Raw genomic sequence first — 11,911 nt, forward strand, 5'->3', positions numbered from 1 at the left:
TCCGCAAGGAGCTTCGTTTCGCTCGCCCCCATGCCGGCATTCTGGCAGCCAGGGATCCCGACATTGGTATGCTGACAACCAGGATCCCGGCTGCCGGTCAACCATACCCAACGCACCTGAATGACTACTTGTGCCTGGTGTAGGATTTTCAAATATGTGTAGTTTACTGTATGCAAGGATTTAAAACCTTATAGGAACTGACATTTAAGGTGTATTACATGTAGTTAAAAAAAAAGTTTATTTTATTGCAGTAGTTTCCAAACTGGGGGTTGTGACACCCTGGGGTGCCTCGGAAAAGGGAGGGGGAGGGAGGTGTTAGGGGGGCCTTGCAGTAGGGCCATAGTTTGAAGGTCCAGGACCAATTCAAATTATTTATACTTAATTAAATTGGCAAAACCAGTCCCTTATCACCAGTGGCGTAAGTTCGTCCCAGTTGCCCTGAGGCAAGATAATTATTGGTGCCCCCCTATTTACTATATTAAGATAAATATATGCATGTAGATGTGCATATATATATATATATATATATATATATATATAAATGGAGTAAATAAAGGCGCCTAATAGTGTCGGTGAATAAAACCTATGCAATCAGGTGTACTTATTAAAATAATGAATAGCAACTTAGCTCCAAATAGTTTCAGGCTGATGACACTTAGAAGCCGAGCATGTAAAGAGAAAATAAAAGCAACATAGTTTGTACTGTTTTTAAAAAACAATAATTTTTACAGCGGCTGAAAAAGTTAGGAATATGGCTCATTCCAAAATATCAGGTAAGTAAAACTGATGACTCTTAAAAGCATGTATAGAGAAGATAAAAGCTACATAAAACAATGTTTTCACAATGGCTTAGAAATTAGGAATGTGGCTCATTCCAATAAATATTAAGCAAGCATAGTAAAAAACAGCAACAATTTAATAGGCACAATCCTGCCAAACATATAGGTAGAAAACGTACAAGAGACTTATAAAAATAGGCAATTCATCTGTCCATAAATGCAGGTAACACACGTACAGGATTGAATAATAAAAACAGCTTATCTGTCCGCATATGGGGAGTCCAGAGGGTAAGTATCAGGTCCCTGTACCAACGCGTTTCGTCCTATTATGTGGACTTCATCAAGGGGATAGACACAAAATGGGGTGCTAAATACTCTTGTCAGCAAAACTTGATTTATTACTTTAGCCCTTGATTTTCTTGATTGTGAGAATCAAAGTATGGGCATAATTCAGTAGTTGTCGCAGACATCTCCCAACATGAGCCTCTCCAGCAGGGACAGAATGCTCTGCTCCTGGACTTCCCTCTTAATGTATGAAGTCCACATAATAGGACAAAACGCGTTGGTACAGGGACCTGATACTTACCCTCTGGACTCCCCATATGCGGACAGATAAGCTGTTTTTATTATTCAATCCTGTACGTGTGCTACCTGCATTTATGGACAGATGAATTGCCTATTTTTATAAGTCTCTTGTACGTTTGTTACCTATATGTTTGGCAGGACTGTGCCTATTAACTTGTTGCTGTTTTTTACTATGCTTGCTTAATATTTATTGGAATGAGCCACATTCCTAATTTCTAAGCCATTGTGAAAACATTGTTTTATGTAGCTTTTATCTTCTCTATACATGCTTTTAAGAGTCATCAGTTTTACTTACCTGATATTTTGGAATGAGCCATATTCCTAACTTTTTAAGCCGCTGTAAAAATTATTGTTTTTTAAAAACAGTACACACTATGTTGCTTTTATTTTCTCTTTACATGCTCGGCTTCTAAGTGTCATCAGCCTGAAAGTATTTGAAGCTAAGTTGCTATTCATTATTTTAATAAGTACACCTGATTGCATAGGTTTTATTCACCGACGCTATTAGGCGCTTTTATTTACTCAATTTTTCTATCTTTATTCACATACTGTATAAGAGCTGCCACTCATTCACTGATGAGGTGTGTTGTGTAAAGAAATTACTCTTGACCCCGGTTGTTCTATTAGATATACACAGGCGCTGTTCTTCACTGCTCTCATATATATATATATATATACACACACATATATATGTGCATGTGTGTGTGTGTGTGTGTGTGTGTGTGTGTGTGTGTGTGTGTGTGTGTGTGTAGTGTTCTGAAAACAATTTATATACTGTATTTATACATTTAATTGTCTTTTATTTTAAATCACACATTTCTTAGCAGTCATACCCAGGATTAGAACCCATGACCTGTTACACTAACAGCAGACACTTTACTGATTGAGTTATTTGCTCCTGTAGAGGAAGCATGAGAATTCTAACTATATGAAGTTACGTGTAATTGTCAGAGAAGTATCTTCATATAGTTAAAATTCTCATATTTCCTATACAGGAGCAAACAGCTTCATCAGTAAGGTGTCTGCTTCTAGTGTAATAGGGTGTGGTTTCTAATACTGGGTGTGACACTTGTAAAATGTGTATATTCCGTATAATAAAGAGGGTGTGATTTGTAAGGTGTAGGGACCAGTGAGGAAGTCGGCCACTGAAAAGACAGTGGCAGCTATTAATTAACTTAAGTCAATGGTGTCACAGAATGTGAGGAGAGGTGCCCCCTTCAGCGCAGGAGCCCGGAGGCAGATGACTCCGTTGCCTCCCAGAGTTCTGCCTCTGCTTATCACATAAATGAACCTAAGGATGACATATCATAAACACAATTGACTTCATTTTATATTTTTATCTGAATTTCTCAATAAGAATCTTTGGCCTAGGGGTGCCGTGAAGCTAATTCTGATACTCTAGTGCAGGGGTGTCACACCCGCGGCCCGCATGCTTCCCCTACCGCATCCTGCAGCGGCCCGACCACCTTGCTTGCAGCGAGAGGAGGAGAGTGCAGCACACGCTTATCCTGCTCCTCAGTCCGGTCTCCAGCGGAGGCGCGGGTATTTTAAATCAGGTGCCAGTTCGTGAGCCAATCAGAGATCGTGGACCGGCAGCCAATCAGGAGCTGTGCCAGAGTCTTTGCTTTGTATGTGTGGCGCCATCTTCCCGAAGAGATCACTGGGAAGATGGAGCCCCTTCCACTGGCTACAGCAAGGGCATACTGGGGAGGGGTAGCAAACTGGGACCCCTACCGGGCCCCTCCAGCAGCCCCTCCCCCAATGCACGTCTTTCTGAGTTTTTGGGGCCTTTTTTTCATGACAACATGGTGATGACACTGTAGCACAGAGATTTTCAACCTTTTACAACTCGCAGTACACTGATCAAGATTTAAATATTGCCAAGGCACACTCAAATATAATGGTGATGCATGTTGCAGTTGCGTGTCCTAGGATGTCATGTTGCAGCTTCTCCATAGGTAACACTGAACAGGCACGGCGATAGGGGGGACAAAGGGGATACTTGTGTAGGACCCCGAGGTACAGGGGGGCCCCAAGTATTAAGGACAGAAATAAAGGGGGCCACAGTGCGAATATTGCTTTTTAAAGTGTATGCTCCAGCTGCTCAATTTAAGCAGGAAAACAATTAACAGGCCACCTAAACCCTCCCCACTCCTTTTACCCCATCCCTTTGTCCAGTCCCTGTTTTCCGTACTGTATTGCCATCATTATGCATGTCGCTGCGCTCGGGCTTTTCTGTATGTCCCTGCCACCATCACCGAAGAGCCGGGTAACCCAGTATGAAAACCACCTGCCGGGCTCACTGGCAGGCTGAGTCAAAGGTTCTATTTTTTTTAAAAGATCCCCTCTGCCAAGTTATGGGAGGTTGAGGGGGCTCCAGAGATATCAGTGTACTGGGCCCCAAGATTTCTGTTGCTGGCCCTGACGCTAACATATACCCCTAAACTAACCCTAATGGCTGCAGTAAAAATCAATGTTTCTATGTATATAGTGTATTGCAAAAAATTATCTGTGAATCCAATGGTACTGTATGTGCGGTATATACTTGCACTTCTTTGCGGGATGAGAACTCCTCCCCTAAGTGAATTCAGCCCTATGAATAGAGGTTGTCTGATCCCTGTGCAGCAGTCACAGAAAGGGTTCATCTCTGCAGTTTGTCACACAAATTACATTGCTGCATTTTTTTCCAGAAGTGGAGCTGGGAGCTGTAACCCACAGACCAGCTGCAATAATTATGCTGGGTACACACTAGACCAGTGGTTCTCAAACTGTACCCTGGGGTTCCTCAGGACACTTGCAGGGGTGCCTTGGATTGATGGTCCAGGTCCAATTCAAAATATTTATAGTTAGTGTTATAGGCAAAACCAGGGCTGGTGGCTGGCAATCATAACATATGTACACAAACAGAAGCAAATCCTATCCCCTACCACAGGGCCAGTGCTAGGGTGTTTGGCGCTTCCCTGCAAACTATAAATTTGCGCCCTCTCTCCAATACTTAATAAAGGGACAGCGCGTGCCTTCAAAAAGATGGTGTGGTATCACAAGGAAAGGGCATGGCCACACAATAGAAACCCAATTCAAAGTATGCCACACAGTAGCACAATCTTATTGTCATTACACCGCATGTAGTAATAATAATAATGCCCACAGTAGAAGTACCCTTTATACACATGCCCACCATATCAGTGCCGCTTATACACATAATAATGGCAACAGTAGCAGTACCGCTTATATACATGCCCACGGTAGCAGTGCCACTTATACGCATGCCCACGGTAGCAGTGCCACTTATACACATGCCCATGGTAGCAGTGCCACTTATACACATGCCACGGTAGCAGTGTCACTTATATACATGCCCACAGTAGCAGTGCAACTTATACACATGCCCGCGGTAGCAGTGCCACTTATACACATGCCCGTGGTAGCAGTGCCACTTATACACATACCCACGGTATCTGTGCCACTTATATGCATGTCAACAGCAGCAGTGCCACTTATGCACATACCCACGGTAGCAGTGCCACTTATATACATGCCCACGGTAGCAGTGCCGCTTAAAAAAATATTCAGACAAAATTGGAAGCACACACTTGCAACAGAAGGATTCATAACATTTCTGTAGAGAACAAGGTTTTCAAGGAGTTAAACTCACTGTTGTGTTGGGCTGCCCTGAACCCAGACAAGTGCATCAGCATGTAGAGGGGGAAGGGCTCAAAAACCCGAGTGCAGGGAGAACTGTTCCTTGCTTAAATCACCAGCAGCAGGAACTGAAACTAGACAGCCCCTGCGGACAGAAGGAGTTTCAGACTGTTATGTAACCCCTCCTGCCACTGCGTGCTCTACTCTACTGGGAGGGAGGAACAGAGAGGAGATCAGTGGGTGGTCTGGACTGGAGCTTCATTCTGCCGTCAGAGTCTGACAGGTGCAGCGGAGCCAGCAGCAGGGTCGCAGATCAGGGAGAGCACCTATCTTGCCCAGCGCCTACTTGCTTTGCAGACTCTGCTGAGCGGGTAGCACCGGCTTTGCCCTACCATATAACTGAAACTAAGGATGACAGAGAGTGAGAGAGAGAGACAGAGAAATATACTATTTTGTTTTAAAGCTCCCCTCTGCCAAATTAAGGGGGGTTGTGGGGGCCGCAGAGATATCAGTGTACTGGGCCCCAAGATTTCTGTTGCTGGCCCTGCACCAGAGCCACATCTGAGAAAGCCAGAAGAGCCCAACAATGCCCAGGCCCAAAATTAGAACTGGCTCTGCAACCACTATTGATCATTCCAAGGCCTCAGTAGCGGCAAAACACTGACCGGCCTGGCTCTGCTTCTATGACGGCACACCTGGAGACTGCTCCACGGCACAGTGGTTAAAAAACATTGCTGTAGCATATGCAGAATCAGACCAATCGGATTATGTTTGTGCTTTTCACAGATATACTCCGATTTTTTCATCGTTATGTCCTTAAATGAGGTTATCACTGAAACACTGTAACAGTAATAAACAACATAACGACAGTGGAAATTGGGTTCATACAAAGCCTTACATAGCCAAAGATAAATAGGGAAACCCTACAGTAAAAATCTATACGTATAACAAAGCGGTAATAGGCCCTACACACTATGCGATAACACTGAAAGATATGAACAATCTCGTTCATTAATGAAAGAGATATCGTTCATATCTTTCAGTGTGTAGGCACCAATGATGAACGATGCGTGACCCCCGCGCTCGTTCATCATTGGTGCTGGCTCATTTATACATGCATGCCAATATGTATCTTTAAAATAAGTCACCGCATAAATACACTGATGGCCTTCATTTAAAACATCATGATGCACAGACGTACCTTGCTTACACAACAATATGTAGCTGTAATACCGTAGCAGTTTCTTTGTTCCTTACAGATCCCTATTTCCGTATATTGGCCCTCATTCCGAGTTGATCGGTCGCAAGGCGAATTTAGCAGAGTTACACACGCTTAGTCTACGCCTACTGGGAGTGTATCTTAGCATCTTAAAAGTGCGAACGAAGTTTACGCAATATTGCGAACAAAAAAAACTTAGCAGTTTTAGAGTAGCTCCAGACTTACTCTGCCTGTGCGATCAGTTCAGTGCTTGTCGTTCCTGGTTTGACGTCACAAACACTCCCAGCGTTCGCCCAGACACTCCCCCGTTTCTCCGGCCACTCCTGCGTTTTTTCCGGAAACGGTAGCGTTTTCAGCCACACGCCCATAAAACGCCGTGTTTCCGCCCAGTAACACCCATTTCCTGTCAATCACACTACGTTCGCCGGTGCGAACAAAAAGCCGTGAGTAAAAATCCTTTCTTCATAGCAGAATTACTTAGCGCAGTCGCAGTGCGAACATTGCGCATGCGCTCTAAGCTGATTTTCACTGCGATGCGAAAAAAAAGAACGAGCGAACGACTCGGAATGAGGGCCATTGTAAGGAAGGGAATGGACTTGCTTACTCTAAAACGGATGTTTTATAAAAACATAAAAAATCCACCAAAATGCCGGAATGAATGCATTAATGGCCTGTGTGATGGAATAATTACATACAAAACAAAGCCACCATATGTAAAAACCAGCAGAGGTGAATGGACATACATAATAAATAAAGGCAGAGAGCTTTCACTATTTTTTATGTATATCCATTCACCACTGCTGGTTTTTACATATAGTGGCTTTGTTTTAAAGATACCTTGATAAGTCTAAAGTACCCCACTGCAGTGTGAGTTTCGGTACGCTGTACCTATGCATATTGATATCCTGTGCACCTTTTGAGTGTAATCTTGCTGTGTTGTAAACGTACTACACAATATATCTTTTATCTTTTGTTTTCTGAATTTAACCGCATCATAAAGTGGGAACTTATACAAGTATCAAAGACTAAAGAAACTGCTACGTGTTTTGAATCACTTCACCATGTGTGAGTACGGTACGTCTTTTGTTTTGGGAAAGACGAAGTTGAAGTATCTGATTTTGTCGGTTCACACTGGCTGTTAAAGCTAAAGATACCTTTATGAGCCTAAGTGACCTCATCACTATGTGAGTTTAGGTACGCTATACCTGTTATATGGATTCAGCATAATCATCACTATACTCTTTGGTGGAGGTTGTCTCCAGAAATATCAAATATAGTACACTATATTTTCTGTTTTCTGGTTTTACTTTTGAGGATCTTTGTTTTGACGGACAATGGATTCCATATATGAATGAGAAACCGATAAATAGAAAATTGGGTTATATCCTTGTATTTAATGGACTAAAGGACTAAGTATTCCCTCATTTTGATTGGAACAGAATTATGCGTTATTTCCTGTAAACTTTTTTCCATAATAGACAACAAGGGCCTCAAATCAGAAATAACCAGTCTTAGCCGGTCTGGTGGGGTGTGTGAGGTCATGCTGTGATGACATAATGGCAACTGCCTATACAGGGCTCTGCTGTTGCTGTCTCTTGCATATGTCTCAGAGGCCTGGCATGGCATAGCACACTGGTAGAAGGTTAGTGACTGGACAAAGATAAGAGCAGCTTAATTCGAATCGTCGGCAGACTTTTAGCATGACTATTATAATATATGACTTATGACCTTGGGGATAGCATAGTATTGGATATAAACAAAATCTGACACCTGCTAGGACAGTACCGTTACCTAACAACCACAAGTGGCTGCAAATGGGCCATTGGAGATATTTCAACAGCGCTGTCTAGATGGGCCTATAAGGTTTCTAATGAAATCCTTTATGTGCGGCTGCACCTATGACGTCTCCTTGGAGTTGTTTGGTGAGCCTATAATGTAGCAACTTAAATCCTTTATTCTCTGTCTGCTTAAATCCCAGTGTGCCAGTATTGCAAGCTGATCCAATTCTACTAATGTAAAGAGATGTAAAAGAATTATATTGTGCTTTAATCATTCTTTTTGTTTTTATCCAATACTATATACAGGTGTAGCAAGGACGTGCAGTCAGGGGAGGCAGGGGAGGCAGTGCCTCCCCTGTCATTCCTGATTAAAATAATACAAAGAAGATACTTATGACACATATTCTGTGTCATAAGTATATTTTTTATATTATGTTAATTTTTTTAGATTGTAAATGGCTGTTTAAATACATTTGTGTGGCACCGAGAACGGTGCCTCTCGCTGTGCATTGTAATCATCCGGAAGCAGCGGGTGGGGTCAAGCAAAGGGCTGTAAAAGCCCATTGAAACAAGTAATGGAAGCGGCACCTGCCCAAGTGCCGCAGAACAGCAGGGATGTGCTTTCAGCCTATCTGAAAGCACGCCCCTGTCACTGTGATTGGTAACTGGGCAGCAGCTGCAGCACTGACAGTGACTGCATCTTGCTGTCACTGGCAGTGCTGTACGGGGCAAAGGACGTGCATAGCAGTGGCAGCGTCTGAGTGCGGCTCTCCCCGCTCCTTCATCTTCCGCCGGCTCCGTCCTCCCAGGCAGCAGCATAACCAGGTCAGGGACACTCTCTCTCTCTCTCTGCAGCTCTCCCCTCTCCTTCGTGTTCCGCCGGCTCCTTCCTCCCAGGCAGCAGCATAACCAGATCGGGGACTCCTGCCGGCTCCTTCCTCCCAGGCAGCAGCATAACCAGGTCTCTCTCTCTCTCTCTCTCCTTTTCCCCTCCTGTGGATTAGAACAAAGTTTGCAAATATAATTTTCATTTTTACAGGTACCCCTATTGGATTCTACATTAACAAGTGGACGTGATCGGCGTGTGATGTAGGTAAGTATGTGTGAGTGTGTAAGTGTGTTTTAATAAATTTTTACTTTCACGGTGTGTGTGTTGTGTTTTTAGTTGGGTATTTTTGTTATTTCCCCGCATGCTGCTACTTGAGGTTCTCCAAGTACCAGCAAGCGGGGGAGGCTTGCTGGGCCTTGTAGTTCCATAACAAAAACAATATTCATTTGTTTGACACATGTGTCAAACAAATGAATAGGCTATCAGCCCAGCACCCACCACCCAGGGGTGCTGGGGACAGCCTCGGGCTTCAACCCTGGCCCTTGGGTGCCTGGAGAGGGGGACCCCTTGATTTAAGGGGTCCCCACTCCTCCAGGGAACCCCAGCCAGGGGTGACTAGTTGGGGGATAATGCCACAGCTGCAGGGACCTACATAAATGTGTCCACCGGCTATGTCATTATCTCCATGGCTAGTGGATAAATAGGTAAAAATAGCACATTTGAGGCGACAGAAGGGATGACTGGGTTAGGCAAGGTTAGTGGGTGGGCAGGTGGTCTGGGCAAACTCTGCATAGTCTCTTAATGCCTAGAGGGACGGGCAGTCCTTCAGCCATGGGTCCCCAGAGGTTTCCTCCACAAGGGGGTTTTTCCTCTCCTGAGTGCTGAAGGATGACTCTTCATGAGTCATGAGGCTCCCGCCATCTTGTTCCTCTTATAGGACAAGTTTGTAAGATTACTGGACCAATCTTAGTCCGAAATTACCTATTTTAGAATGCAGAGTAAATAATAATATGAATAATTACAAAATAATAATCATCATCATCATCATCATCATTACCATCAGAAGAAGAAGAAGAAGAAGAAGAAGTGGCTAAATTTTACGTAAAATAAAAATAGACATTTATTTTTTAAATATATTTTGCTTGAAGTTGTCTTTATTAATAAATTCTTTCAAAAGGTGAAGAAATGACACATATTTGGGGAGACAAATATATTAGGAGAGTTCAGAACCATGCATTGCTTATTCTACACAAGAGAGTACCATGCGAGGCAGCCATGTTGGGTGCACTACATAGGTTACACTGTGCGATAAGCAAAACATGGCAGTAAGGCATACAAGGGTAAAATAAAAAGCAACTAACATGACACCTAGTTCTGCAGCTTACACAGTAAGGAAAATGGTCTTACTCTATAATTGCTTTTAGATAATTTTCTCTTTTATAAAAATGTTAAAGTGAGCTGAGGTGAAAATGACAAAAGAGGGTCCAGTCACATTTTGAAATAATAATAATAATAATAATAATAATAATAAAACTATATCTGACCAAAAAAAAAAAATGTATAATAATTCTCCAACACTCCGAAGATGGTAAGCTCATATTGTGAATTGCATAAAATATTTATATTAATCCCACATAATCACTGTTACACACTGGTTCTCACTGAGCGGAGGTTGAGACGAGAGGGGTGTCATTCGGCTCCCCAGCTGATGAATGTATGCAACAGATAGCAGTGCAGGATCACTGGAAGTGTTGTGGATCTCTGATAATCTCAGGTCTCTGAGGAGTTAAGTGAAAAACTACTGTCTCCCACTGTGATGCTCTAAGACATTGACAAGATGGCGCTGCACTTATGTACAGTATTTTGGGTCAGCAGCCATCTTGGTACAGGGAGTAAAGCCTCCCTGAAGGAACAGTATGGAATCTGCACAGTAGCGCTCTCCCCTTTCAACACTTTTTACATACAAATAGGATAATAATGATAAAACTCCCACATAGTCATCTAAATTAGAGATGAGCGGGTTCGGTTTCTCTGAATCCGAACCCGCCAGAACTTCATGTTTTTTTTCACGAGTCCGAGCGACTCGGATCTTCCCGCCTTGCTCGGTTAACCCGAGCGCGCCCGAACGTCATCATGACGCTGTCGGATTCTCGCGAGGCTCGGATTCTATCGCGAGACTCGGATTCTATATAAGGAGCCGCGCGTCGCCGCCATTTTCACACGTGCATTGAGATTGATAGGGAGAGGACGTGGCTGGCGTCCTCTCCGTTTAGACACTTGATTTACTAATTTTGGGGAGCATTAGGAGTACTCAGTAGTGTACAGTGCAGAGTTTTGCTGATAGTGACCAGTGACCACCACTTTTATTTATAATCCGTTCTCTGCCTGAAAAAAGCGATACACAGCACACAGTGACTCAGTCACATACATACCATATCTGTGTGCACTGCTCAGGCTCAGGCCAGTGTGCTGCATCATCTATATATATTATATATCTGTCTGACTGCTCAGCTCACACAGCTTATAATTGTGGGGGAGACTGGGGAGCACTACTGCAGTGCCAGTTATAGGTTATAGCAGGAGCCAGGAGTACATAATATTATATTAAAATTAAACAGTGCACACTTTTGCTGCAGGAGTGCCACTGCCAGTGTGACTAGTGACCAGTGACCTGACCACCAGTATATAATATTAGTAGTATACTATCTCTTTATCAACCAGTCTATATTAGCAGCAGACACAGTACAGTGCGGTAGTTCACGGCTGTGGCTACCTCTGTGTCGGCACTCGGCAGCCCGTCCATAATTGTATATACCAGTGACCTAACCGTGGTTTTTTTTTCTTTCTTTATACATACATACTAGTTACGAGTATACTATCTCTTTATCAACCAGTCTATATATTAGCAGCAGACACAGTACAGTGCGGTAGTTCACGGCTGTGGCTACCTCTGTGTCGGCACTCGGCAGCCCGTCCATAATTGTATATACCAGTGACCTAACCGTGGTTTTTTTTTCTTTCTTTATACATACATACTAGTTTTACGAGTATACTATCTCTTTATCAACCAGTCTATATA

At 43.2% G+C, this 11,911-nt stretch overlaps 1 long non-coding RNA gene across 1 annotated transcript; it reads left to right on the forward strand.

The window, feature by feature from the left end:
• Positions 1-7,836: 7,836 nt before the first annotated feature.
• Positions 7,837-9,986, forward strand: LOC134928990 (uncharacterized). The gene is made up of 3 exons (XR_010178188.1): positions 7,837-7,867; positions 8,859-8,964; positions 9,043-9,986. It is a non-coding gene; the product is annotated as an uncharacterized LOC134928990 (long non-coding RNA).
• Positions 9,987-11,911: the final 1,925 nt, after the last annotated feature.

Source organism: Pseudophryne corroboree, chromosome 5 (assembly GCF_028390025.1).
Source record: "Pseudophryne corroboree isolate aPseCor3 chromosome 5, aPseCor3.hap2, whole genome shotgun sequence".
Lineage (NCBI taxonomy): Eukaryota > Metazoa > Chordata > Amphibia > Anura > Myobatrachidae > Pseudophryne > Pseudophryne corroboree.